Source organism: Dipteris shenzhenensis, chromosome 6, assembly GCF_047967505.1.
Source record: "Dipteris shenzhenensis isolate YYH24624 ecotype China chromosome 6, Dip_SZ_1.0, whole genome shotgun sequence".
NCBI lineage: Eukaryota > Viridiplantae > Streptophyta > Polypodiopsida > Gleicheniales > Dipteridaceae > Dipteris > Dipteris shenzhenensis.
The window spans coordinates 17,346,314-17,353,428 of NC_141601.1; the positions used below are offsets into that span (position 1 = coordinate 17,346,314).

Here is a 7,115-nt window from a genome sequence, read left to right on the forward strand (position 1 = left end):
TGATCTGTGGGCTGGAATAAACTATGGATTACCACGTGGCAGTGCAGATATTTTTTTCAACTTGCTTGCGTGGCGCCGGCGGCCTGGTTTGATACAGGGGCGTAGCGCACTTTGACGGATGCGGTCTGCAATGTTGGCACCGCCGACGCGTCTACAGCGAGAGCACGGTTAACGAAACAGGTGGCGGCCAGTTGGCAGGGGGCTGGCGCGCATCGAACGGGGCCAGCTCATCTGGATGCGGGGCCCACAACTGTCGGGGGGAGGCCGATATGGGGAAGACACGTGGGTAGGGACAAATAGACACGCGGACAATGGAGGTGTCTATATAAATATCAGAACCCCCTTCTCGTCAAAGCAACAAATCTCCAAAAGTTCATCATCTTCATATCTTGTCTTTCAACTCTCTGTTCTACTGAACTGAACTTGAGCTCAGCTTCCGCCGTAGCCATGGCTCCCCCCTTCTTCCTCTCCCTCCTCTTCCTCCTCGCCCTCCCCTGCTCCTTCTCCTCCCCCTCCTCCATCTTTCGCTTCTCCAAGTCCCTCGTCGATCCCTCCTCCTTCGTCGACATGAAATACCACAATGGCCCCGTCCTCACCTCCGACATCCGTGTCTACCTCATCTGGTATGGCCTCTGGCAGCCGTCCCAGAAATCCATCATCACTGACTTCCTCCAATCCATCTCCCCCCCCGCCTCTGCCCCCTCCGTTGCCTCCTGGTGGAGCACCGTGCAGCTCTACACCGATCAGACGGGAGCTCACATCTCCAAGTCACTTAGCATAGCTGGTGAGCGCGTCGATATGTACTCCCACGGCAAGACGCTCACTCGCATGACCATCCAGCAGGTGATCAAGAGCTCCCTCCTGCCTTACAATGGCTCTCTCCCCGTGGATCCTCGCGGAGGCGTCTACATGGTCCTCACTTCCGAGGACGTTGTGCAGCAAGATTTCTGCAGCTCTGCTTGTGGATTCCACTACTTCACCTACGCTTCTATCGTTGGATACACTCTCCCTTATGCCTGGGTGGGGAATTCTGCAAAGCAGTGTCCTGGTACCTGCGCGTATCCCTTTGCCATCCCCTTCTATATGGCTAACGCCATGACGCCCTTTAAGCCTCCCAACGGAGATATCGGTGTCGACGGGATGGTGAGCGTGATCGGGCACGAGCTGGCAGAAATGTCCTCCAACCCACTAATAAATGCCTGGTTTGCGGGTTCAGATCCGGAAGCGCCAACAGAGATTGCAGATTTGTGCGAGGGGACGTATGGGACCGGAGGTGGTGGTGGCTATGCGGGGATGGTCTCACAAGACAAACTGGGGGCGAGCTACAACGTGAATGGGGTAAGAGGGAGGAAGTTTTTGGTGCAGTGGCTATGGAATCCTGTGAGGAACGCCTGTTATGGGCCAAATGCAACGCCGGGAAAGTGAGCGGCACGAAGGTCTTGGAAGAATTATTCATGCTTTAAGGCACACCTAGCCTGCAAATGAACTAGAAGGCTGATTCTAGTCCCATGGCAAAGCGCTGTTGTACATAACCATATACCTGAGACGCACACGACGCAGACGGAAGTCTGATACATGATGAAAGCTAAAAAAGCCTTAGGCTACCGGCCTTAGTTCTTCGTTTTTGTAACTTACTTATACGGATACAAGAGGAGAAATATATCATTCATTTCATTTTTAAGCACCTGAGCACTCTACGCAAGACGAAGCAGAAGCCAAATACTGGCTGTCTTCCACGATTTTAAGTTAATACGATCTGAGTTTGAGTGATCGTTCTGGTTGCCGTACATCAGCTCTTTCGTGCTTTGCTGTGCTATGGTAAACAGTCGGGCATGATGAACGAGAAGGCTGTGCAAATCTTCAAGGAAACTTGCTACGCTCAATTTCTACGTGTCCATGAGAATGAAAAGGCTTCCTGAGTAGGCAATATTGAAAAGTAATTTAAAAACATATTAATTAGTAAATCCTAGGCAATATTGAAAAGGAATTTAAAAACATATTAATTAGTAAAAATAATAATGAGAATGAGCAAAAAAGGCCTCCTCAAACACTATGCTCTTTCCCCGTAATCACAATGCTCGTTACCCTCGTCCTCTCCTTTCTTAATAGCGCTGCCTCAAAGGCAACCCTCTCCTTGACACTTTGTCACTTTTCAACACTCATCCCATCTTGCCTAACAACTTTGGACACTCATCCCCTCCATTAACTTTTTCTATTCTTGAGAGCTGCTGAAAGACGTCTCAGTTGAAAGAGAGAGAGAGAGAGAGAGAGAGCGGGTGAAAGATGTCTCTAGTTCATTGGTCCCTCCTTGTATACAATTTTAAAGCTCTCTTTTATCTTTAGTTTAATTGTGCCATCTCCAATATTCCACCTAACAAGTATATCATTTATTTCGTCTTTTTGATGGATCTGAGTACTCTACGTAAGATGAAGCAAAAGCAGTTGGAACTTGGGTTAATGCGATTCCAATTTGAGTAATCTTGTTGGTTTTCGTGCATCATCTCTTTCGTACTTGGCTATGCTATAGTAACTAGTTAGGCATGATGAACGAGAAGGCTTTGCTAATCTTAAAGGAAGCGTGTTGCTCAATTGCTACGTGTCCATGAGAATGAAAAGGCTTCTTCACTCCTCTAATTTAGTTAGGCAATATTGAAGAAAAAATTAATCAGGAGAAAAAAGGTGTCCATGAGAATGAAAAGGCTTCTTCACTCCTAATTTACTCAGGCAATATTGAAGATAAAATTAATTAGTAGAAAAAAGGATGGGAATGGTCTCATAATGGTAAAAAAGTCCTTAATCACTATGCTCTTTTCCTCTAATTACTATGCTCACTAACCTAGTCCTCTCCTTTCTTATTTAATTATTGAAGAATGTACATGCTTCTTTAACATCTTATCTATGAGGATAAGGACATGAATGCTTCTTTCACAACGATTGTAAGTCTCTTAGGTCATGCTTCCATGCACCTTGAATGCGTGCATTTCGGTGCAGTGAAGAACCTCCATTTGAGCTCACGTGGGGGTTTATGGATAATCTATGCAGTGCTCTGGAACACGCTTGGGTGCCAAATTGAGTCCAACAATTTCTTTCGACGTATTTATCCATCCTTGCATCTTGATCAAGTGTGATGAATGAGGATCTCTAATTTTCTAGCTCCAAAAGTTGATTGAGTTGTTTGAGGCATATGTCTGAATGCTTGTGCACTATGAACTATGTCTCATTTGTTGACTTTTCACAATGTTCTTGTTGTTGATTGTCACAATCAAAATATCTTTGTTGATTGGTTGTGGTCTATGCTTTTACAAAATTTTGAATAGCGTTGATGAATATATGCATAAATGAATGACACATTTTTAATACTTGTATTTCCATGTGTGGACTTAATGATTGTACTATTGTTGGTGTTGAAATAGAACTTTGGATGGCTCTTTTGGACTGATAGATTGTCAAGTTTGCAATTATTCTAAGATTGATTAAAGGTTGAATTGTCAAAATTATCATAATGTGAGAATGATCACTTTTGATTGTATATCATTATTGCTTTAGATCTACATGATTTGAAGAATCTGATTGAGTATTGCATACCACTATAGTGTTGGTGATTGTTTTTAACTTGTCAAATAATTTCAAAGCTAATGCTTGCTAATGTCATGCAAAGTCTTTTGGCATTCTTTGTAGGTGTTGGTTTGCAAAGATGGTTGTAGGCACTTCATAAGTGTCTGACTATCATGCTAGAAGTCTTTGGGGAGTCTTTCCATATGTTGTTAAATTTTGATACTTAATTGAAATCTAAAATTTCACTTATTCCATACCTTGATGGGAGTGGCATTTCATATGAGCCTGTTTGAAGTGGGACATCATTTATCCATGATTCCCAGCTATTGACTGCAATGCTCTTTGTAAGTAGCTTACATTGACATAATGCTACTTTGTGTTGACGGTGTATCCAAACCGTTGATGATGATGGAACCCATACATGGAGTCTTACTGTTTTGTTACTGAAGGTACTCATCTTTGAAGGCTTCCACTAAGGTGGTGCTCATGATGACTCACCCAACTTGAAATTGGTGGTATACTCTTTTTGATAGAGACTTACCAAAGCATCATGGTGTAGGTACTCACTGATGGAGGCTTACCCTCAACAAGAAAAAAGTAACTTTGAAAGGTTGCTTGAATGATAGAATTCTTAATTCCACATACTGTAATATTTTCATAATTGAAGAATTATGGAAAAAAAGATCCACCTAGTGTTAATGTTCAGATAACATTTGTCGGTATATGTGATAAAAGTCATCGGAAAACAATGGCAAAATTACAAAGAAAAGCCAAAATCAAGATATATATCCTCTACATAGGTACTCTAACCCTACGGCAAAAAAACTCCTAAATAATTTCCCACAGACTATTGTCTGATCAGGATTTTAGACCATGTATTCCCCTTTGGCAAGCTGAATGCTGATCGGATGCAAGCTGAATGCTGATTGGACCATGCACAATTCTCCATGCTCCTGGCTATGTGTTCTTGGAAGAGGAAAGCTTTTGCTCCTATCTTTCTCTAGTGTATCTACTTTTGCCTTGAAGGATACATTTTGAGCTCGGAATACAGCTCAAGCCTTTTGGCTACACGGATTCGGCTCTGTCGGCACTGTGCAGGACCACCATAATGGACCTAGCCAGGACTTACAGGTCCAGTGACTCTTTGGTCTTTGACTGTGTAGTTGAGATTGCTCGTAGGATGGGGTAATCTGAGGTTGGGCTCTGCTTTCATAAGCGTAAGCCTAGGGCTCGGCCCTTTTGTTCAGGCGCATTTTTGTAAATCTCTCTTTTCCCTCTCTAATATAAGTCGGCATATCAGCTTTTTTTTTTAAAGAAAAAAAAAGAAAAAGCGAGCATCTTGGAGAATCATCTCCTCCATTGAACAGAAAGAGGAGAGCAAGGGCAACGAGGAGCATGTGGCAACTGACTAAGATTTGCAAGGACATCTTCCTTCAGCTGACTACGATTTGTGAGTACATCCTTCAGCTGCTGGACAGTCACCTTGTTCCCACGGTCGGCACTACAGAATCATAAGTGTTTGCACCTCTGAGAAGTTGGGTTCCGAGTTGGGCTCCCAGATTGCATTTTGGGGTTCTACATGGCATTGCACTACGTGAATGAGCTGCGGAGATGGTTGGATTACGTTGATAACTCTACTGCCGGGCAAGATGGCTGCATGTATTATGCAATCTCCGTTGCCTACGCCATAATGGGCGTCGTGTTGCAGTCGACGGGATCGTTAGATTGGTCAACAACGTGGAGTTCTGGCTTCTCCTCTGGTTTTCAGGCTCAAGTTAAGGTTGATGCCTCTGTTCTTCCACATAGATGAGTTCTACTCTAGAGAACACTCGATAACAAGAAGTGCCTTATTACAGGAGTTTCTCCCCGCAGTCGTTCTCAGGTTATTTCCATGTCTGAAGAAACGCCACATTCTTGAGTCACGAAAGATGAAATAAATGCCGGTCAAGAATAGAACTCAAGGAATCGACGACACACGCAATTAGAAGTTCATTTGGAGGACGTGTTTCAAAGCAAGGCTAGCTGATCTCTATAAAACTGAAACGGAGCCAGCATTCAGCTCGGTTCTGGGAGTGCAAGAGAAGGAAATTTGATGGACGTTGGCGCAGCAGAACGGATTTGCAAATCCGATGATCCTCCCCGAATGTACATCCATCAGAACCAGCAGCGCTTCAGTGCCTAGGCTGCATCAAGGCAAAGATTCCAGTCAGCAAGACTTACCACTTCTCTCCCAAGTGTTTTGCAGATGCATGGAGCTGGCAACACAGGGCATTACATTCTCGTGCTGCCAATGCTGTGCATGAAAATGGCGCCGAGGACGAGGAGGTGTTTGGGGGTTTGGCTAGTGGATCGCCGATTGTTACACCAGGAGGTCTTGCTGGACAATTCGCAGCAAATCAGGGCCTGAGCAATGGTTTCGCTTTTTCGAGCCATGTTCTTGTTTCATATAGAAGTGGAGGCAGCAAGCTTGGCTGCAACTTCTGCCACGATTGCTGATGCACTTTTGGGCCATGCTCTCTACAACAGAGACTGGTGGCCAGGGAAGCTTATCTCCTATAGACAGACTCTGTTGATTTGTAACAGAATCCCTCAGCATATCGGGTCCATTTTCTCTAGGACCATGCTGAATGATTTCACTCATGCTTGGATTAATGTTATCCAAAAGCCACTAACGGAGATTGTCAAAATGTTCTGCCTAAGATTGAGCAGTCTGAGTTCAGATCCACTCAAGCTTGCTTTCCTGCTCTCGTAACGCTTCCCTTAAGTGAGACACAAGAGCTGCCCTAGCCATTTCACTCATTTCTAGTTGCACTTGGATAGGATATTTTGTTGCTCTTGCAGCTCATCTGCCAGCGTGGTTATATCCTGCAATTCTCCAGTGTTCTGGAGACTATTCGCCTCTTTCTCCAACCCCTTGATGCAGATGATAGCAGCATTGCACTGACCTAACTTTGCATCTTCATCAGACGCAACATCATGCACATATCGATAAGCTATTGTCAAATTTTCCTGAATTCCCCCGCGGAACTTTAATTTTAATAGAATAACTTGATTTAACATGATGCTCCAGCAACTCAGGTGGTGGATCATTTCCAAGAAGCTCCTCTCTCAAAGTTCTTGCTCTGGATCCAAAGGCCTTCCTTTCATCCCATATATCTACTTTCTATACTCTGCTGCGAATTGTTAAGCTTCCTTAGCTTCTCAGCTAAAATCTGGTTGTTGAATGCACTGTTCATCCCTTCCAACCGCAAGCTTTTCTGCTGCGAATTGTTAAGCTTCCTTAGCTTCTCAGCTAAAATCTGGTTGTTGAATGCACTGTTCATCCCTTCCAACCGCAAGCTTTTCTTGATAGAGAAATAAGTTATCACATTATCACCTACTGCAAGAATGGTTTCGATTACAAAAGCTTCAAAAGGCAGTACACAGAGGTCTTATGTGGCTTCCAACCGTAAGCTTTTCTTGATAGAGAAATGACTTACCACATTATCACAAGGGGAAGGCAGGGGCGACTGGCATTCATGGGGCACATTTTTTTGGCGAGCATCTTTTGGCGAGCTTGC

General features: G+C 44.1%; 2 pseudogenes across 1 annotated transcript; one reads left to right on the forward strand and one right to left on the reverse strand.

The window, feature by feature from the left end:
• The first annotated feature begins 377 nt into the window (after positions 1 to 377).
• Positions 378 to 2,071, forward strand: LOC147900869 (protein EXORDIUM-like 3 pseudogene; annotated as a pseudogene). The gene is made up of 2 exons (XR_015541131.1): positions 378 to 1,919; positions 2,008 to 2,071. The product of XR_015541131.1 is annotated as a protein EXORDIUM-like 3 pseudogene (transcript).
• A 4,179-nt stretch (positions 2,072 to 6,250) lies between these two features.
• Positions 6,251 to 6,878, reverse strand: LOC147900870 (uncharacterized; annotated as a pseudogene).
• Positions 6,879 to 7,115: the final 237 nt, after the last annotated feature.